Consider the following 23,770-nt stretch of genomic DNA (forward strand, 5'->3'; position numbering starts at 1 on the left):
TGAACCTCTTCTCTCCGGCACCACGTGCAGACGTTGTTCCTCACCCACGCGACTCTGTGGAGTTGTTCAGGGTTAATGAGCCTGTGTGCACGACACTCCTACACACAGACTAAGCATCACTCCAAAGCAGACTGAATTAATGTGCTGTTTCTCATCATGCTTTGGTTGTTCTATAGTATCGGAAGCAACCAGTAGTGGTGTCAGGAGCAGAAACACAACTCGTCTCATTGGCTCATCATACGAGTCTGTTCTTACTGTCAGAGTCAATGTGCTCGGGGTTCAGCACTTTACCCCAATGCAGCTCGATGCTGAATGACTCATTTTCCTGCTCGGAAACAAAAGGTCCTACAGGTCCTTGAGCTAGGCTAATACCGATATGTCAGTGTGTTTAATGCCACATTTTAGTTCCTTTTGTTACAGAGCATTCAGCCACTTAGACTGACATCTTGAGCAGGGTTTAACCAGAGTTTTAATTGGACATTTGATAATAGGGTGGTTTATTTTGAAGATTTCGGACCATCAATAAGAAGATGCCGAACCCACGAGGATCCCGAGCCATCTAGAGATGTAGCAGCTCCAGTTATATCCCATCTCATAAAGATTTCAGACATTCAAAGAGATGTTGAACCCGTGAGGATCTTGAGGCATCTAGATTTCAGACTATGAGAAAAAACAAACTCTTAATCAATAATCAAAATAACCAGAAGAAATGTGGGAGAAAAAAAAATCTGCTGTTTTTCCATCATTGAACATTTAAAGTCTCTGGGATGGGGGAGTCAGTGTTAAATCTACTCAGATATTGAGCTAATTTATGAAATGTTAAGGAGCTCTTGGTTCCACAACTCTAACTGACTGTAGAAGACTGTAGAAAGGACATTACTCAAAATCACACACTCAGGTGCAAATGAGATTTCTCACTCTCTGGTGTTTGTAATGCTTTAATGATTTATAATCACAGATAAGGACAGGGTTCACTTTTGAGTCTGGTTCTCATGAGTCTGGGCCGCATTATTACTTTTCTCTTCTTCTTCTTTATTTATTTTTTATTTCATTATTTCATTTTATCTGTTTAATGTTTAATATTTAATATTTCGTTTGCCTGTAGCCTCACTTAAGAATTTGATTGTACCAACCGTCACTGACATCTGTACATATGACAAATAAAACTTGAAACTTGCCACAGTTGCCCAGGCTTGCTCATCGGGAATATATACACACACATTTAAATATACGTAAACTTTGCTCTATGAATCTTACAAACAATTCTTACAAAGCTGCATTGAGACAATGTCCATTGTCAAAAGTGCTATAAAAAATAAACTTAAATTGAACTGAATTGTTTTACGACCCAAACTGTTATGTCAATGATTGTGCCCATCTTCTTTAATAGATGAGTACGGTGTGGCAAACATTGTCACAGTGACACACTACCAGCCGAGAAGAACTATCCTAATCAGTGAACTCTGGCCATGAGGGATTGAGTCTGTCCTCACCTCTGGCACACAAGAATGTGTTTTCATTCTAGCGGCAGGTGCCGTCCCTCATGCTGAATTATTAGTGCTACTGAAAAATAGGTCCTTTAGCTGAGGCCTGGCATCACATTTTCTGCAGATTGGTTGTTCTGAGTGAACAGCAGGAGATGGTGCTGGCCTGGAGCATTCTCTGTTGGCTATCACTGAAAATACATGTTCTGCGTATACACCGCAGAGCGATCCTTATCTCCTGGTGTCAGATCTTTCAATTTGAGAACACAAGCTCCTGCAATTCATTACCTCTAATAATAATTTTAAATTGCATAAACTTGTTTGTTTGTTCATTGTTTTGAACGCACAATGAAAATGAGTAGCAGTAACCTAAAATTAAATAAAATGAGTGAAAGTATAAAGAGAATCAGTGGGACAGACTCAAGGGGAGAGTTGGATAGCAGTCATCATGTTCATTGACCTCGGTGTGGGTCACAAAAGCAGGTCCTTTAGCCCACACCTGGGAGTAAAAGTTTCCAAATCTGTACCACTGAAGCACCATACTAACACCTGGATAATGGGCAATGTTTGTACGGGGCAATGCCACACTTATAGACCACTCTTATAATATATTAATTACGTTTTTAATAAAGCAGTGTAGAGGGTAGGGGTAGGTGTAGAGGAGTGTAGGGGTTGGAGTAATGGACAGTAGGTTTGGGGTAGAGGAGGGTAGGGGTAGTGGTAGAGGAGGGTAGTAAGGCAGTCGTACCTGAGGTTGCTTGTGTAAAAGAATATGATGAGTGTAGGAATACAGGGATGTGGAGTAGTGTTAGTTAACACAGCTGGTTCTTTCGCTGTCAATCATAGTTTCTGTTACAGAAACCCAAATTTAGCTACATAGACCAGTAACACCAAAATACACATACGGCTGGTTTATCTCATTCTCTGTGGAAATCAATTCTGAATCCTCCTACAGGGACCCGAGAAGCCCAGCTCATAGCTGCCGTCTAGAACATTTCCCGGCCCACTCACGCTCTATATTTAAAGACGCCGGAAAAAACAATCAAATATATCCCTGTACAAACAAAAGCACTGCTGACAGGAGCGTACTTATAATATAAAGGACACTCATCAGAAATATACATCCAAATTTACATTCGCTGGATTTATTATGGGTCACGTGGTCAGCAGCAGGAGGTAAAACAGCATCTGGAGCCTTTGGGGTCTGTAAGTGATGTGTGTGTGAGAAGGAAAGGAGATGGGTAATGCACAGTCATAGTTATACATAGTATATCTGGGACAACTCACACTCATCTGGACCTTTCAGCTGTGTGCAGTGTGAGGTAGTGTGAGCTACTGTCAGCGTGGGGATATTAGAAATCATTGGATGTTTTGTGTAGAGTGCAATCTGTACCAGAGATTTTCGGATTGTGGCTGCACTCCAGTGACAAATATTTGCGGAAATGTACTTAATTAATTTTTTGCCTACTTTCTAGTTTTACTAGAGTATCAAAGATATAAGCAACCTTTACTCTCTATATTTACAGCATTTGGCAGACACCCTTATTTAGAGTAACTTACAGCTGAGCAGTTGAGGGTTAAAGGCCTTGCTCAGTAGCCCAACAATGGTAGCAGTTGCAGGTGGAGCTGGGATTTGATCCCATGACCTTTGAATCCAAAGTACAGTGCCTTATTTATTGAGCTACAGTACCACCACCAACTGCATTTATGATTAAACAGGTGAACTTTTCACTCCACTATATTTTAATTGACAACAAGCATCACTAATTGCATTTTAACCACCACCTTTATCTGACATGGCTTATTTATTCTGCAGAAGAGCCGATATTTACTTTACCAATTGCTCCCCTGTGTGACATGACATTGTGTCATTTTTTTGTGTTAAGTGAAGATCTCTTTTTTGACAGATTGCTTTACTACTTTGCTTTTTTTGACTGGTTTGTTTGTTTCATTCTGGCATGATGAAAGGCTTTTGTGTTGATATTTGGTTAATGCAGTGTGCGATTAGAGTTGTTTTTAGCAAATAAAACCTTACAAATCAACAGGTTTTTTTTTTTCTTTTCACTAACGTGTCTGGTGTTGATGACTAGTGCATTTTTGAGCTGACGTTCAATGCGAGTCAAATACTCGTACTTTTCAAATCAGATACTCGAAGACGTTTACTTAAGTCATATCAGAATGGATTAAGTTTTGCACTAAGGAATCTATACTTTTACTCTGTACACCTATGGTGTGCTCCTGATTCTGCATCATTAGCAGAGTGTGGAAGAGACTTACAGTGAGTAAAATAAGTATTTGAACACCTGCTATTTTGCAATTTCTCCCAATTAGAAATCATGGAGGGGTCTGAAATTGTCATCGTAGGTGCATGTCCACTGTGAGAGACATAATCTAAAAAAAAAAATCCAGAAATCACAATGTCTGATTTTTTAACTATTTATTTGTATGATACAGCTGCAAATAAGTATTTGAACACCTAAGAAAGTCAATGTTAATATTTGGTACAGTAGCCTTTGTTTGCAATTACAGAGGTCAAACGTTTCCTGTAGTTTTTCACCAGGTTTGCACACACTGCAGGAGGGATTTTGGCCCACTCCTCCACACAGATCTTCTCTAGATCAGTCAGGTTTCTGGCCTGTCGCTGAGAAACACGGAGTTTGAGCTCCCTCCAAAGATTCTCTATTGGGTTTAGGTCTGGAGACTGGCTAGGCCACGCCAGAACCTTGATATGCTTCTTACAGAGCCACTCCTTGGTTATCCTGGCTGTGTGCTTCGGGTCATTGTCATGTTGGAAGACCCAGCCTCGACCCATCTTCAATCCTCTAACTGAGGAAGGGAGGTTGTTCCCCAAAATCTCGCAATACATGGCCCCGGTCATCCTCTCCTTAATACAGTGCAGTCACCCTGTCCCATGTGCAGAAAAACACCCCCAAAGCATGATGCTACCACCCTCATGCTTCACAGTAGGGATGGTGTTCTTGGGATGGTACTCATCATTCTCCTTCCTCCAAACACGTTTAGTGGAATTTTGACCCAAAAGTTCTATTTTGGTCTCATCTGACTTTCTTCCATGACTCCTCTGGATGATCCAAATGGTCATTGGCAAACTCAAGACGTGCCTGGACATGTGCTGGTTTAAGCAGGGGAACCTTCCGTGCCATGCATGATTTCAAACCATGACGTCTTAGTGTATTACCAACAGTAACCTTGGAAACGGTGGTCCCAGCTCTTTTCAGGTCATTGACCAGCTCCTCCCGTTTAGTTCTGGGCTGATTTCTCACCTTCCTTAGGATCATTAAGACCCCACGGGGTGAGATCTTGCATGGAGCCCCAGTCCGAGGGAGATTGACAGTCATTTTTAGCTTCTTCCATTTTCTAATGATTGCTCCAACAGTGGACCTTTTTTCACCAAGCTGCTTGGCAATTTCCCCGTAGCCCTTTCCAGCCTTGTGGAGGTGTACAATTTTGTCTCTAGTGTCTTTGGACAGCTCTTTGATCTTGGCCATGTTAGTAGTTCGATTCTTACTGATTGTACAGGGTGGACAGGTGTCTTTATGCAGCTAACGACCTCAAACTGGTGCATCTAATTTGGGATAATAAATGTAGTGGAGGTGGACATTTTAAAGGCAGACTAACAGGTCTTTGAGGGTCAGAATTCTAGCTGATAGACAGGTGTTCAAATACTTATTTGCAGCTGTATTATACAAATAAATAGTTTAAAAATCATATATTGTGATTTCTGGATTTTTTTTTTTAGATTATGTCTCTCACAGTGGACATGCACCTACGATGACAATTTCAGACCCCTCCATGATTTCTAAGTGGGAGAACTTGCAAAATAGCAGCGTGTTCAAATACTTATTTTCCTCACTGTATAAGAGAACCAGCATCATAGTACCTCTGAATAAGAGCTATAACCTTAACATAGGCTTTGTGGAATTATTATTATTATTATTTAATTTTCAATAATAAACTCTAACATGGCCACATGAAGATGAACTGTAAAATACAGACAAAAGTTTGTGGACACCTGAACATTAGATTGGTATGTGCTTCTTCTTGAACCTCCCATTCCACATTTAATCCTCATTTCCTGTTAAAATAAGTTGTTCCACTAGATCTTTTTGTGTAGATTTGTGCTCATTTAGCTACAAGGGTGTTAGTAAATCAGGTTTTATTGAAAGGGAAACTTCAAGACTATTGAAAATTTGTGTTTTGAAATTTCTTTTTTTTGAGGAAGAATCACATATGGCTGGAAAAGCCAGGTGTCCCAATACTTTTGTAAATATAGTATACAGTAGTTGGTTTCTGTGTCTCATGGAAGATCCATGTTTTCAGTGCTTTCAGTCCACTGCAGCATTTCTAAAGCATGCAGTATGAATAAGCTGGTATCAGATTAGAATTGTGAGAAAACTCAGACCAATTAGTGGACCATCTGGAACCACACTCCAGCATCCATGTTCCTGATTCCCTCTTGATCTTATTTCTAGGGTTTTTTCTCGATAGAGGTTTGACAATTTTCAATTAAGATGTACTTGTTAATTGAAACTTTAGCTTATTTAGATTCATTGGCTTTGAAGAACCATTGACGTTTTTTTGTGTTCATATTTGAATATTCATGCAATAGGCAGTTAATTGTATGCTCATGATTGGTCCTTCATTCATTTCCCTTTTTCCTGTTGTAGCTCACATTACATTTCTAACCAGCCCACTGCTTAAAAAATCCTGTAAAGCTCAACATGGCAGCTGTATTTCATAAGCCAGGTCCATTATTGGTAAAGAAAAATGGAAAAAAACCAAATTCTTAGTGATGGAGAAACACAGAGTAATCCGAAATCTGTTTCAAACAATTTTATTTTTTATTTGGTATGAGTGAAAATCAGTAAACTAATCCAATCATTGCTTCATCAGCATTAAATGCTAAGTGTACAAAGTCATTATAGACAAATGATTGTAATAAAAAAAATACTGGTTGTGGGATTATTATTTTTGCCAGCATTCAAGTGGAAATTAGTAGATCCTTGAAGATACTGAGCACCTCAAGAACTTTGAGGATGGATTTGGACTGTAGTTAAAATCCACAGTCTGCTACAATGTTCTTATGACCACAGTTCTGCATTTAAGTGTCCACCACTATACAGTACACCTCAACAATGATGACTGTAATGAATGGGCATTCAGTGTTAAAGAGGACGGATTCCCTTTTGAGTCTGGTTTCTCTTAGGGTCTATTCCTCATGGAGTCTCAGAGAAAGTAAAACTCTTTCTTCATATACCTCATTGATGTTAGAAAGCTGGGGTCAGAGTGCATGATGCAGTACCCCTGAAACACTGAAATGGCCTTGCTCAAGGGCCCAAAGAGTGGCAGCTTGGCGATACCAGGGCTTGAACCCCTGACCTTCCAATCAGTAAACCAAAGCTGTAACCATTGAGCGCCCACTTCCTCAATCCTAAACGCAAAGCTTACAATAAAACCTAAATTTAAATATTACTGAAAATATAAAGTAAGTGTCTGCTTTTTGACAAAGATCAGAGTTAAAAATGCTGTGCAGATCAAATGAAAGTGAGATCAGGGTCGGCTCCTATCCTTGATATCAGCTGTGTTAGAAACGTTCTTCAGTGGCGTTCACCTGCTCGTCCAGCACTGATGATTTCAGCTGTTTGATTTCACAACCACTTATTAAATAGGTGCTTTTAAATAAATTTACATCTCACCAGCCTGGATACATTAAAACACACACACACACACACACACACACACACACACACACACACACACACACACACACACACACACACACACACACACACAAAAGCTTTTCTGGACTTTTATAAGACAGAATTCTTCCTCATGAGGTTTGCTAACTCGCTCTCCCCTATGACACGATGAAAAATTATGAATGGTCAGAGCGAGTAGAGAAAGACCACTGCAACACAGACATAAGCGTCAGGGGAACTTATTATCACTCTCAGGGTCTGAACATGGAGAACTCATAAAAGCATCTGTCCACAGAGACCAACATCATGGATACAAAGAGGGCTGAATAAAACACAGTGTCGAAATAAGTTGAGAAAAGCTTGAAAGAAATAAACAATGAAAGTATATAATGCTCAATAATTTACTAATGAACAAAACCAGACAGCAAAATAAAACAAAGTCCTGTAGGAGGACCAACATGAAAAAACTGTGAACTGTGAAATGTGATTCTCTTTCTCTTTTTCTCCCACTCTCTCTCTCTTTCTCTTACTCTCTCTTTTGCCTCAGGTAAATTTATGGTAATCCTCATGACAATTCAGTTGCTGGAAGAGTTCTACTTATGTGACTTTTCTTTCACTCTCAATGTTCTTTTAGTGCAGAGTCGAATAAGTCTCGTGTGCATGTAATTTGTGGATCAGCCGAATGTTTGGAAAAGTCAGGGCACGCACCCCCCCCCCCACACACACACACACACACGCACACAAACACACACACACACACAAAGATATGCATGGCTTTTTTTTTTTTATTACTTATCTGCAACCACATTCCAGTCAACATTCTTCAAACAGCTTTTTCATTCTAAATCTATGGAGAACATGGTCTGCAAGCTAATCAGCAGATTGTGTTTATGATAAAAAAAGAAAAATGGACATGAAAAAGTCTAAAATGGAAAACCTAATTGCAGGTCAGTTTACTAGAGGGAAGAAAGATCATCCATTTCTTACAGTTTAATGCAATGTGCAAAAATCTAACAAAAAATAATAGTCTGAATCCAAAATATAAAATTTTGTAATGTGAGAATCTATCTCACTGCTGCTACAAATCTGACTTCACTTAATATATAACTTACTTCTTTCGGCTTCTCCCATTAGGGGTCGCCACAGCGGGTCATCCGTCTCTATACCCCCCTGTCCTCTACATCTGCCTCTTTTAACCCAACTACCTGCATGTTTTCCCTCACCACATCCATAAACCTTCTCCTTGGCCTTCCTCTTTTCCTCCTTCCTGGCGGCTCCATCTTCAGCATTCTTCTACCGATGTACCCTATGTCCCTCCTCTGCACATGTCCAAACCATCTCAATTCGTGCCTTTCTCACTTTGTCCTCAAAACATCCTACATGCCTTTAATAAACTCGTTTCTAACCCTGTCCATCATCATCACTTCCAATGAAAATCTCAGCATCTTCAGCTCCACCTCCTTTCTTTTAGTCAATTAATATATATATATATATATATATATATATATATACTACAAGTCAACTTATACATGGAAATGCAGCCTACCAAGTTCCCCACCGACCGTTCCAAGGTAGCGTTTCTCATATAACTGCTAACCAGGAAGGCTCTGTCATGGGTGAGAGCTATATGAAGCGCCAATAGTGCCATTACCACCTCATATACACTCTTTACCAACCACTTTACAGAGGTGTTCTGCATAGCCATCTGGGCCCTCACCATGGCAGACCAACTTTTCAGTCTGCGCCAAGGCTCCTCCTCACTCACAGAATATAGCCTCCAATTTTGCACCCTAGGTCCTCTAAAAACTCCACTGCCAGCATCATTCTCGGACGTCCCTGGCTATCACGACACTCCCCTAGATTCTCCTGGAACCCATGTGATATCCTAGAGTGAAGCCACCAATGTCGAAACCACTGCCTGCACCACCTACCCCAAACACGCCCGGCCCGAATCTCCCTAGCATCAACACTAGTGGAAAGCCCTGACACCCACAAAGAAGTGGAGGTTCCTCCCGAGTACCGATCCTTCATGGACGTGTTCAGCAAGCAGGCTGTCACTTGCCTACCCCTTCATCGCCCTTGGGATTGCGTCATTGAACTGCTGCCAGGTGCCAAGTTTCTCAAAGGCCGAGTCTGCCCGCTGTCGGTCCAAGAGCGTGCAGACTCTTAATAATCGGCAATCGATACATAGCTGGAGACCTCCGCCCTTCTTCTATGTATCGATTACCACAATCTCAAGTCCCAAATTGCACGACTCACTTACCCGCTCCCTCTGGTCCCGGCCGCCCGGGAGGATCTCTGTGGAGCACGAGTTTTCACCAAGTTAGACCTCCGAAGTGCATACAACTTGGGGCGGATACGCAAGGGCGATGCGTGGAAGACGGTCTTCATCACCTCCTCAGGGCACTATGAGTACCGGGTCATGCCGTATATATTGACTGTAAATTTCTCCGGCGGTGTTCCAGTCATCCATGAAGGAGGTGTCCCGTCCGTTCCTCCATAGGTTAATCATCGTTTACATTGATGACATCCTCATCTATTCCCGAGACCAAGAGATGTCACCCAGGTCCTAGAACGATTACAGGAACACCATTTATACCTGAAGCTGGAGAAGTGTGAGTTCCACCAGTCCACAATACAATTCCTGGGGTACGACATCAGTCCATTGGGGGTACAGATGGACCAAGGGAAGGTTAAGGCAGTTCTTTACTGGCCTCGCTCGGAGTCCACAAAGGAGCTCCAACGCTTAATAGGATTTGCCAATTTCTATCGACTTTTATTTTGGTCACCGCCCCGCTCACCTCACTTCTAAGGGGAAAGGACAAAACTATTGTGCGGTACCCGGAGGCCGATATGGAGTCATCCATGCAAGCACACATGGAGTTGTCTCTATATGGACGTAAAACTGCACGTCAATCAACATACAACCTTGCAACCTTACACTATCTTCCTGATTCATTCATGTAACTAATCTCTATACAATATACAGAATACAGTGTAAATATATGCAAATATATGGTATTATGACACACACACACACACACACACACACACATCTGAAATATTTAGTTGCAACAGGAGGCAGGTTGCATACTGAAGGTCCGAAGAGTGATACAATTATGAGTGTCTGCAGGCAACAGTGAAGCATGGTGGAGGTTTCCTGCAGGTTTGGAGCTGCATTTCTGCAAATGGAGTTGGATATGTGGTCAGGATTAATGGTATCTTCGATACTGAGATATACAGGCAGATACTTCTCCATTGTGCAGTACCATCAGAGAGGCATCTGATCGCCAAATTGTCAATGTCATTAAGAACTAGAACACAGCTTCCTGATCTCAACATCATTGAGCCTGTATGGGATTACATGAAGAAACAGAAGGATTTGAGAAGCCTACAGAGAAGGTCTGTGCTTAGCCAAGATGTTTGGAACAACTTCCTGCCGAGTTCCTTCTAAAACTGTGATGGTGTACTTCTATGATACTCTCTGAAAAACTGATGCTGTTTTTCCAGCAATTTAATACAGTACCAGTCAAAAGTTTGAACACACCTTCTCCTTCACTGTTTTCAACATTGTATATTAATACTGAAGAATCCAAACTATGAAAGAACATTCTTTAACTGTCATTTAAGCCAAAGGTGGTGACTTAAAAGAATTGAAAATATAAGACATATTCTGAGTTATTTAACACATTTTTGTTGAGTACATATGTTGACTGCTAATGGATGGATGGATGGATGGATGGATGGATGGATGGATGGATGGATGGATGGATGGATGGATGGATGGATGGATGGATGGATGGATGGATGGATGGATAGATAGATAGATAGATAGATAGATAGATAGATAGATAGATAGATAGATAGATAGATAGATAGATAGATAGATGTGTTTGTATAATTTCTTTAAAAAAAGAAGAGTGACTTGTAATCGCCAAAAAGTAAATTGGTGTCAATAATTATTTATGACATTTTTCATTAAACCCAGATGACAGAATATCATAAACAGTAAAACAAATGATCTCAAATGACCTCAACCTAATATTTAGCTGCACATCCTACCTGAAAATCAATGCAAACAAGGTATTTCTGTAGTTGTCAGTGAGATTTGTGCAGCTGTTTACAGGTAATCTGGATCACACATTATAAGCAAACTGCTTCAGCTGTCTCAGGTTTTTTTTTTTTTTCAATTCAATTAAATTTTAACAGTAGACATTGACTCAAAGCAGCTTTACAGAATGTAAGATCAAAATTCACTTTTATTTAAATGTATGTGTGTTTATCCTCATTGAGTAATTGCCATTGTGTTAAAAAAAATCTCCCTTAGATGGTATGAGGAAGAAAACTTGAGAGGATCCAGACCTAAAAGAGGAGGAACCCAGCCTCTTCTAGGTGACACCAAAAGTGTGAATATAATCATTAAAACATTACACCAGAGAGTAAGAAATATCGTGTAATTATGAGTAATGTCCTTTTTACAGTCTTATCATTATAGATCTCATATTAAACACATGGTTTGAATGAAACCTTCTCCAAACTTGTTTTTGAAAGTGGAGTGGAATTAACCAGTGCTAACTGCACTTTTTTTTATTTCATTACTGTAAAGGATGGTTTTAATCACAGGTCATAACCTTGTTTACAACATCTGGTATGAAATTTCTCCCTAATTACAGCCAATCCTTTATACAGCGTATTGCAGCAGCTTTGCTCCCATTACACCAATTCTGAAATATTGAATCACTAGACCAGCTCTGCTGCATATGTGTTAGCTCTTGCTGTTTATTTACTTCCTCCCCCAGAGCACTTTGTGTTTGTGTTTGTGAAGTATGCGATGCTCTGTGGCATTGCGCAGGCTCATGGCTTTTCCATGCCCTCACTAAAATCCCATCTCCGTCTTAAAGTTTCCCTCCTCCACATTTCCCAAGATAGACCTTCTGTCTTTGAGCAAGATATCAGAATGGCAGGTGTGAAATATTTCTCTGCTGTGTTTTTTTTTTTTCCCCTACATATTTCAGGCAGCTTCTGATCAAATAGAGTAGTTAAAGCTGTTTTTGTAATGACCGAGGGACAGGTAAATAAGGACAGAAGGAAATACGAAAGAGAGAGAGAACGAGAGAGAGAGAGAAAGAGAGAGAGAGAGAGAGAGAGAGAGAGAGAGAGAGAGAGAGAGAGAGAGAGAGAGGTAAACTGATGGCAGAAGGTGATCCAGCAACGTGTGTAGGTGATGATGAGAGCCTTGAGATGTTCAGTGTAATGAAAGTGTAAAAGAAATCGTTATACCAGGATTTTTAGATTGAGGTCTGTCAGCAGGAGCCACAGCACAGTTTCTTCCTCATTTAACACACCTGCCTGACAGGCATCTCAGCAATAGCAGATTATCTTCAACATAGTCAAATATATACACTATTGCCTATTATAAACTATTTGGACAAAAGTATCGGGACATCTACTTTTCTAGCCACATGTACTTCTTCCTCAAACTGTTAGCATTAAGGAGGCACACAATTTTGAAGGACGTTTTTGGAAGCAGTAGAATAACATTTTCCCTTCACTTGAAATAGGAGACCCAAACCTGTAACCAGCTCCAACTTATTATAACATCAAATTGGTTATATATGGGTTATAAATGACATATATATATATAAACTGTTATTCTGTAAACATAATCTGCAGTATAAAATCTATTATAAAAATTATAAATATATTAAATAAAAACTGTGTATAAATATGGATTAAAAAAACAGCCCAAAATCAAACAAAACTTTGCTGTAAAAAAAAACAACCCCTATGAAATCTGGACGAATGCCAGGGTTTTATTTGTCGTGTTTACTCTCTTCGATCTGTCCTGCTCTTATCTGTTAGGGAAAGGGCACTCTTCAGCAATAAAAAAAGAGTAGTCATCAAGATGGGTTCTGAGGCAAACAAAGTGGAGTGTGTGTGTGTGTGTGTGTGTGTGTGTGTGTGTGTGTGTGTGTGTGTGTGTGCGCTTTTCCCCTCTGTGTTCTTGTCATAAATCTGTCTGAGCCAGGAGACACTCTTAACTCTGTGGGTCGCCAAACAATTACCAAACCTTCAACTTTCGCGCAGAGGCAGATAATCCCACGACAGCAGAAATTCATTAAAAACATTACCACAAAGGTCTGCGCATGATGGACTGTGTGTTGACGAAGTGCTGCATGACACACTCTTTGTGGCAGAATGATTAATGAGAAATGAAATAAATAAAAACACTTTCCCACAGTGCTTGGTTATTCACACACCGGACACCAGACTCACGCTGGAAGTCGCAGGAGGGCGCTGCTATTACTGGTTTCCATAGCAACGTTTATCAGTAAGTGGTGCAGATACTGTTCCACTTTCAATAACAAATCAGACATGGGTCATATGCGCTAAATCGTCTTCACTTCTATTAATAAATCGGTGCACTAAGTTCTACATGTTTGCATAAAATTCAGCTTTTCTCATCTAGACACTAACAATAGATGTAGCTCAGGCTGTCAAAAATTAAGTCGTTGAAAAACGAATGCTTCTTGCTGACTTTGTTGCCCCGAGTTGCCTGAAAAGTGCAGGCAATAAAGAGTCAAGGCACTAATAGAGTATAAAGTGCACACTGGAATCAAATCCACTCAACAGATACCTGAGCAATGTGCCAAAATAAAAACCAAAGTACACACAAGACAAATCAATCTACAGTACCATCGCCAGTTATTTACACTATCTAGCCAAAGGTAATATGACTTTTACAGCATGTAATTCCACAAAGTTGAATCTGAACCACATGTAGTAGGATTAAACTTCTTGACCATTTTTATCAAAAATGTAAATAAATAAATCTAAAAGGGGAGAAATCATTAGTTTTTATTAATTTACTGATTCGGAAAGTCTCAAATCAAGTAACAAAATCCGCCGTAATGCACACATCCGGCAATTAAAATCGTCCGTGTAGAAACAGTTCTGTTTGGTGTCTTGATAATATTATGTGATTATTAACACCCTAAAACATACTTTAAACCATTTACAAGAATATTTTGTTTTTATGTTCTGTTGAATATTAATCGTGTATTAATAAAATTAGTGACGTTAAAATTTATTTGCGTTAATACATTATTAACACGGTAATTTTGACAGCCCTATATATACAGTGAGGAAAATAAGTATTTGAACACCCTGCTATTTTGCAAGTTCTCCCACTTAGAAATCATGGAGGGGTCTGAAATTGTCATCGTAGGTGCATGTTCACTGTGAGAGACATAATCTAAAAAAGTATTTGAACACCTGTCTATCAGCTAGAATTCTGACCCTCAACGACCTGTTAGTCTGCCTTCAAAATGTCCACCTCCACTACATTTATTATCCTAAATTAGATGCACCTGTTTAAGGTCGTTAGCTGCATAAAGACACCTGTCCACCCCATACAATCAGTAAAAATCCAACTACTAACATCAGCCCAGAACTACACGGGAGGAGCTGATCAATGACCTGAAAAGAGCTGGGACCACCGTTTCCAAGTTTACTGTTGGTAATACACTAAGACGTCATGGTTTGAAATCATGCATGGCACGGAAGGTTCTCCTGCTTAAACTAGCACATGTCCAGGCACGTCTTAAGTCAATGACCATTGTCTTGGGAAAAAGTCATGTGGTCAGATGAGACCAAAATAGAACTTTTGGGTCATAATTCCACTAAACGTGTTTGGAGGAAGAAGAATGATGAGTAACATTCCAAGAACACCATCCCTACTGTGAAGCATGGGGGTGGTAGCATCATGCTTTGGGGGTGTTTTTTTGCACATGGGACAGGGCGACTGTTGGTCTTGGGGAACAACCTCCTTCCCTCAGTTAGAGCATTGAAGATGGGTTGAGGCTGGGTCTTCCAACATGACAATGACCCGAAGCACACAGCCAGGATAACCAAGGAGTGGCTCTGTAAGAAGCATATCAAGGTTCTGGCGTGGTCTAGCCAGTCTCCAGACCTAAACCCAATAGAGAATCTTTGGAGGGAGCTCAAACTCCGTGTTTCTCAGCGACAGGCCAGAAACCTGACTATTCTAGAGAAGATCTGTGTGGAGGAGTGGGCCAAAATCCCTCCTGCAGTGTGTGCAAACCTGGTGAAAAACTACAGGAAACGTTTGACCTCTGTAATTGCAAACAAAGGCTAGTGTACCAAATATTAACATTGACTTTCTCAGGTGTTCAAATACTTATTTGCAGCTGTATCATACAAATAAATAGTTAAAAAATCATACATTGTAATTTCTGGATCTTTTTTTTTTAGATTATGTCTCTCACAGTGGACATGCACCTACGATGACAATTTCAGACCCCTCCATGATTTCTAAGTGAGAGAACTTGCAAAATAGCAGGGTGTTCAAATACTTATTTTCCTCACTGCCCCTATAGGGGTGCTCTCATTTCTTACACTTTCATTAGAGTCATAGTAAACCTGATAAATGTAATGCGAAATGCTATCAATATTAATATCAATATTATCAGTTTTTGTCCTGACTTTGGCCATTGCTTCAAACTAACGCAATGACACAATGACATTTTTTTTTTTTTTTTGCAAATGGAAGCACTTTTTGACAGTAGACAAAACAGCTGCCTTTTAAACTTTTTTGTTTGAACTTCTGGGACCTCCACCAGATATATAAATTTCAATAAATGGCATCCCCAGGAGAGGATCCATGACAGCTCAATCTGCAAAGTGCACACATATAAGTCAAAGCTTCTGAAAGTGCTGCATCACTATTTATTTGAAAAGCACAAAGGACGAGCATTAAAAGGCCTGAGCTTTATCCATCAGACAAAAACTAAAAGCAACTCAACGTATTGTTCAATTTTATAGTTCGCAATTGAATTGTCTTGCACTTTAAGCAGGAAACCAGCCTTTTCTACAATCAGCATTCTTTTAGAAGAAGTAATTCCTGCAAATCTTCCTTCTCTGTTTGATCTCTTTCTTTTCTCTCGCATGTCATCTCTCACTCGCTACTCACAAATACAGTCAGTCATTCAGCGATCCCATTACACCAAGGAAAAATACATCTTAAGTAGGGCTGGGCGATATGGCCTAAAAAAAAATCCTCGATTTTTTCACAAAAAAATCCGATTTGCGATTTAAATCGATTTTTTCCCCCTGCTTAAAATCAATCTGCATATGACAAAGAAAATAAAAAAAAAAAGTTTTAAATTTATTAAATAAAGTTTATTTACCCTTCTGGGATTATAACCCACTTTGGGTAAAAGTGCAATCAGAAACAACAAGCCAAAAATACAAGATGGCAGGCCCTGCCATTGTAAATTGTGAAAATAGAACGTAACATAACATAAAATGAGCAAACCTACAAAGAAAAATGTTTTATGAGTGTTTGAATGTGGAACATGGTTAAAAATGCAGTGATGCTTGGAGTGATTTTGCCTTTACTTTTCTTAAAAATCCACAGTAAAATGAGTTGAAATTTGAAATAAGAATATAATAGACAGGGAGATTCTCAAAATAAATTTTTATGAGTGTTTGAATATGGTGATTTGAATGCTCAGATTTTTCTGTTTAACGGAAATGCCGTTATAAAGCGTCTTTACATGTATTTTGACCGCTCCGACCACCCATACTGTACGTGTACGATTAGATGCGCAACACTTAACAAAGTGCGGCTGCTTAACCGTGTATTTTCAAGATGCGGCTGCTTAACCGCAGTCTTGTGCTGCCGCTGCCTTGTTCATGTCGTAGGGCCCTACATCTCTCCCACTCGACAGCATGCCTCTGTTTGAGGTGCTGCAGTAAATTGGTGGTACTGCTACCTTTGCTTGCAACAGCCTTTAAACACACTTTGCAGCGTGGTGTTGCGTGTGCTGCGTCTGACGCAGCAAAACCGAACCAATTACAATTACAGATGACACTGTGCCTTTCTTGGGAACGAGTTCTTCTGCTCGCTACCATGTTGTTTGTGTATCTCTATGGCAAACGCGCGGAGGGAGGGCTGAGTTCGTTCGAAACTATGGAAGCCCAGAGGGGAGCGTCAACTGTAAACAGATCGATGTAAACTACACATTTGAGTTAATCGATAAAATCGATTTATTGCCCAGCCCTAATCTTAAGATTATTCTTGTTTTTATTATTGTGCTTTAAAATGTTTTTTCAGACATGACAACACTTGGGATAAAGAAAGCAAGACATTATTTAGGCAAATGGCATGTAGATCTGCTATGCAGCTGCTGCTGAGTCTGAACATTTCTTTATAAAAGATGGTCTAACATATAAATTATAAGAACCAAGCTGCTGCTGTGAAAGGTAGAGAAGGAGGGACCCCATAACAGATCTATACAGGTGGTTCTGGGGAGGTGGAGGGTGAAATGAAAATACATGTAGCACATTTGCAAAGAGTGTGCCTTGCTAGTTAACTGCAAATAAAATTAGATACTTCTTTCCGCCGCCCTGTTCCATTTAGGACATCAATCTTTCTCGCTGCTCTGCTAACGTTGTTGCTCTGCCTCCATGATCCCATGTGGATGTTATTAAGCCTCCCAGCTCCGCTAAGGATGTTGCTCTGTTGAGAAGGTTATTGGGCCTCCCTGCTCCAACAAGGATGTTCATCTGCCTCCATGCTTCAATGAGGACGTTCATCTTTCTCCCTGCTCCAATTAGGATGTTTATCTTCCTCCCTGCTCCAATAAGGACATTTATCTGCCTACCTGCTCCAATGAGGACGTTCATCTGCCTCCCTGCTTCAGTGAGGACATTCATCTGTCTTCCTGCCCCACTGAGGACGTTCATCTACCTACCTGCTCTAATGAGGATGTTCATCTTCCTCCCTACTCCAATAAGGACGTTCATCTACCTACCTGCTCCAATGAGGATGTTCATCTTACTCCCTGCTCCAATGAGGACGTTCATCTTCCTCCCTGCTCCAATAAGGACGTTCATCTGCCTACCTGCTCCAGTGAGGATGTTTATCTGCCTCCCTACTCCGATAAGAGTCACTCACGTGCCTTTTGTTAAGAGAAGTGTAAAGGATCAGTACTGTACTATTGTGTACAGTACACAACCATGTCATTGTTATAAGGAATTGCATATCTTGTTGCTAACCACATTCACAGAGACATTAATAGACAGTGGCCTTTCTCTATTTGAGTGTGTTGGTACTTTGCTGAATTTGTGAGAATGTATCAGGGTGTAAATGTATTTGTCTGCCAAGGAAAGTGGGGTGGTAATGTGGAGGATACATCCCACACACAGCTACATCCACACACACACACACACACACACACACACACACACACACACACACACACACACACACACACACACACACATATACATACATACTGTACATACATACATACATACATAAACATACACACTCCTCTTATCACTTATCACTGTCCCACGTGTCCTAATTTCTTTGTAGTTCCCTATATGTGTTTGCTTTGTTTTTATTTATGTTTCAGTGCATTCCCTTAATGACATTTTATGACCATGTTTTGATTATTTCAAATTATACAAAATTAAACTTTTTACACCTTTAATCCTCTAAAAATCAAAATACAGTTTCTTTTATTGTTAAAAAAAATATTATAAACCATCATAAAACATTATAGATTTATAATTGTAATGTTTGATTAAATTGCCTTATTATAAAAGAGGCATGGTTTATTTACACAGATTTCAACTGATTGTTTAATGATAACCCAGTAATCTTTATTATTATTATAATTATTATTACAGGTAGTCCCCGAGTTACTATGGAGATGCGTTACAGCGATCGCATCGTAACTTGAAAATATCATCGAGACATGACTTGACCCAGGAACCTTATATAATGGTGATCAGTAAGGGGTAGAATACTGTAAAGTGTTAATAATTTAACAAATTACAGTACATATGCAAAACAGAGCAATTTACACTACCATAATATATAAACTATACAGTATATATATGTATGTGGCAGCGGATGCATAGACAAGCACCTGATCGCACGAGGAGGGCGGAGCCAGACACGGTCTGTTTCAGTGTCATGTGATGCCATTAAAAAGAAGTAGGACAAGAGCTAAAACTGGGCTTGGAAACACGAAAAACAGAGAAAAATGTGCTCTAACACCGAGACAACTGAACTCTGTCAAACAAGGCAGGAGATACGTACATCCTGGCAGCGTCCCAATGTATCGTACAAAAATTCATACCCTGACACGTAAATTATCACATCGTAAGATTTTTTTTTAATTTTTTTTATTATTATTATAATTAGTAGTAGTGGTAGTAGTAGTAGTATAAATAGGTTGTCTTTTGCAGCCTATACAAATTTTGGTAAACACTTGGGAGTCATAGGGTCAAATCTGGGCCCAATCTGAAAGTATAGCTAGCAAGATTGGGCAGTAATTATTTCGGGAGGCAATAGAGTAAAAATAAATTATGTTCTAAATTAATGCTCTAAAATAGACTGATAAGAATACACAGCTTAGAATTATAGTATTTAAAGTCTGCAAATATTGTTGATGAGTCTTTTCTGTTGTTGAATAAATGACTAGCTGAAAAGGAAGGTAGTAAAAAAATAAAAAGATTTTTGGAAACCCTATTGCAGAGTCATAAATAGAGTAAACTTATAGACATATGCTAAGGTGTTTGTCCACTGCTTGTATTCAGCTCTAATGTGTACCCTTAATTGTTGCTTCTGGAAAAAGGGGAAATATTAAGAAGAGACCCCTGGGTGAGGTGAATAGTAAGGAAGGCAAATCCAGCCAATGAAAGTGAATAAATGACAGCAAAATAAAAATAAGTGAGAGAACACTATAGTGGTATTTTATAATTGAAAGTATAGAATCAAAAGGAAGGCAGCAGAGGGCACGGAATGTGAAGTTATATAGATTCAACCCTCTTGAATATAAAATCACTCTGTCGTACACTTCCTCTAAATCCACAAACACACAATGCAACTCCTTCTGACCTTCTCTATACTTCTCCATCAACATCTTCAAAGCAAATAAGGCATCTGTGGTGCTCTTCCTAGGCATGAAACCCTACTGTTGGTCACAGATGGTCACCTTTTCTCTCAACCTGGCTTCCACTACTCTTTCCCATAACTTCATGGTGTGACTGATCAACTAAATTCCTCTGTAGTTACTGCAGGTCTGCACATCTCCATTATTCTTTTATATATATACAGTGAGGAAAATAAGTATTTGAACACCCTGCTATTTTGCAAGTTCTCCCACTTAGAAATCATCTTGGGGTCTGAAATTGTCATCGTAGGTGCATGTCCACTGGGAGAGACATAATCTAAAAAAAAAAATCCAGAAATCACAATTTATGATTTTTAAACTATTTATTTGTATGATACAGCTGCAAATAAGTATTTGAACACCTGTCTATCAGCTAGAATTCTGACCCTTAAAGACCTGTTAGTCTGCCTTTAAAATGTCCACCTCCACTACATTTATTATCCTAAATTAGATGCACCTGTTTGAGGTCGTTGGCTGCATAAAGACACCTGTCCACCCCATACAATCAGTAAGAATCCAACTACTAACATGGCCAAGACCAAAGAGCTGTCCAAAGACACTAGAGACAAAATTGTACACCTCCACAAGGCTGGAAAGGGCTACGGGGAAATTGCCAAGCAGCTTGGTGAAAAAAGGTCCACTGTTGGAGCAATCATTAGAAAATGGAAGAAGCTAAACATGACTGTCAATCTCCCTCGGACTGGGGCTCCATGCAAGATCTCACCGCGTGGGGTCTCAATGATCCTAAGGAAGGTGAGAAATCAGCCCAGAACTACACGGGAGGAGCTGGTCAATGACCTGAAAAGAGCTGGGACCACCGTTTCCAAGGTTACTGTTGGTAATACACTAAGATGTCATGGTTTGAAATCATGCATGGCACGGAAGGTTCCCCTGCTTAAACCAGCTCATGTCCAGGCACGTCTTAAGTTTGCCAATGACCATTTGGATGATCCAGAGGAGTCATGGGAGAAAGTCATGTGGTCAGATGAGACCAAAATAGAACTTTTGGGTCATAATTCCACTAAACGTGTTTGGAGGAAGAAGAATGATGAGTACCATCCCAAGAACACCATCCCTACTGTGAAGCATGGGGGTGGTAGCATCATGCTTTGGGGGTGTTTTTCTGTACATGGGACAGGGCGACTGCACTGTATTAATGAGAGGATGACCGGGTCCATGTATTGCGAGATTTTGGGGAACAACCTCCTTCCCTCAGTTAGAGTATTGAAGATGGGTCGAAGCTGGGTCTTCCAACATGACAATGACCCGAAGCACACAGCCAGGATAACCAAGGAGTGGCTCTGTAAGAAGCATATCAAGGTTCTGGCGTGGCCTAGCCAGTCTCCAGACCTAAACCCAGTAGAGAATCTTTGGAGGGAGCTCAAACTCCGTGTTTCTCAGCGACAGGCCAGAAACCTGACTGATCTAGAGAAGATCTGAGTGGAGTAGTGGGCCAAAATCCCCCCCTGCAGTGTGTGCAAACCTGGTGAAAAACTACAGGAAAAGTTTGACCTCTGTAACTGCAAACAAAGGCTACTGTACCAAATATTAACATTGACTTTCTCAGGTGTTCAAATACTTATTTGCAGCTGTATCATACAAATAAATAGTTAAAAAATCATATATTGTGATTTCTGGATTTTTTTTTTAGATTATGTCTCTCACAGTGGACATGCACCTATGATGACAATTTCAGACCCCTCCATGATTTCTAAGTGGGAGAACTTGCAAAATAGCAGGGTGTTCAAATACTTATTTTCCTCACTGTATATATATATATATATATATATATATATATATATATATATATATATATATATATATATATATATATATATATAAATCTTTTATTGTCTTGTTATATTCCATCAATAATGTACATTTTTTCAGTATTCCTTTCACTATGTGCTTTATGAATTTCCCTCTGGGCACAATAAAGTGCTTTATCTATAAGGGTTCTAATAATATGAACAAACAACGTATGACCTTCTGAACATCTCTGGTAGTAAGTGTAGTGGTCATTTGTTTGTCAGCGTGACCATCGTGAAGATAAAATAAAATGTACGAGTAAGACTGCAGGAGAAAATTGCAGTGCTCTTTGTGTGCAATTTGGAGTACAGACAGTGCAGAATGCTGACACAGGATTGATTGATGCCCCTGGCATTTTTGGGTGGTTGTGCATGAAATTCTTTGATTTTTTTTTGTTCCCTGTTGCTGCTCTAAACTGTGCAGTACTGAAGCAGCTTCGGGTTTCTGACTGTGGGAGACAAGATGGGAAAACCATATAAAAATAATTAAGCCTAAGCTGACAGCACATCTTTTTTTTTGGGAAATCTTTTCAAAGCTAGAATCTATTATAAGTAAACTGGTATATGTATATGTATATGTATATAGGAAGAAAGGCAGGGCAGTTCTATGCAAGTGCACCAAGTATTTTTTGTACAGCATTGTTTTTTCCTCCCTCTCTTCACATTTCCTGTTGGTGGGTGGTCATGGTGATAAGAGGAAGAAAGGGTCAGCGGTGAGATTCCGGTTACAGATTTCCAGTCCAACTGTGAGATATAATCTTTATAGCGAGTTTCTGAATCTGCCCTAGGGTTTCTGTACAGCTGGACATGTGTGGTACACTTGCAAGGTGTCCAAACTGACTTGGCAGCACCAATTTTACAATTTATATAACTTGAGCAGTTGAGGGCTAAGAGCCTGGCTGGTTAATCCCAGCCCTTGGTGATGCTTTGAACTCAAAAACTTCTGATCAGAAGTCTTTATCATTAAGCTACCACATTAAAAACAGTGAAGGGACCTTATTTGTAACTGTAATGTGTTTGGACTCGGATGTGAAATGGATCCACCTTCGGGGCTCACGACCTGCATGATGGAAGGTAGGAGTGAGGTGCAATGGCAGTCAGAAGGTACGTGATGGATAAGATGTAGAAGAATTTGTTTGTGATTTTAAGCACACAACTTTCACAATACATTACAACCTGCTTTTTATTTGCTGAAAACACACACACACACACACACACACACACACACACACACACACACACACACACACACACACACACACACGTTTCTCACTGCTTTCTAAATCCATTTTGCTTTGGCAGTGTTCAGGTGGAAAATGTGCATGAAAATATGATTTCTTTCCGAAATTATGTGTGAAAAAGAGAATATTATCCAAAAGCTGGAGGTATCTGCAGTCTCACCTCAGATGTTCCTCTTTCACACTGATAATGAATGCGGTTGACTAATGAGCTGATGATGTCACCATCCCTACTAATAAGACACACTAATTAGATCACTAATAAATCCCGGCTGCATCTGGCAAGCCTAATTGCAAAAAAAGGAACAGAAAAAGCAAGCCTCTAGGCTCTTACACTTTGCAGACTAGCTCCTTTATTTTCCTTCAACAGGAAAGCTAGAAATGGAAAGAAAAACCAAGGGCCACAGAGACCCTACTCAGCTCTAATAGCATCCAATAATTTCAGTCTACTTTTAATTAGAGCCACCAGGCCCCAGATGTGCAGGCAATTACGCATTTAATTCCCTTTCAATTTAGGGATCATGTAAACAG

This window comes from Silurus aristotelis, assembly GCF_946808225.1.
Source record: "Silurus aristotelis genome assembly, chromosome: 7".
NCBI lineage: Eukaryota > Metazoa > Chordata > Actinopteri > Siluriformes > Siluridae > Silurus > Silurus aristotelis.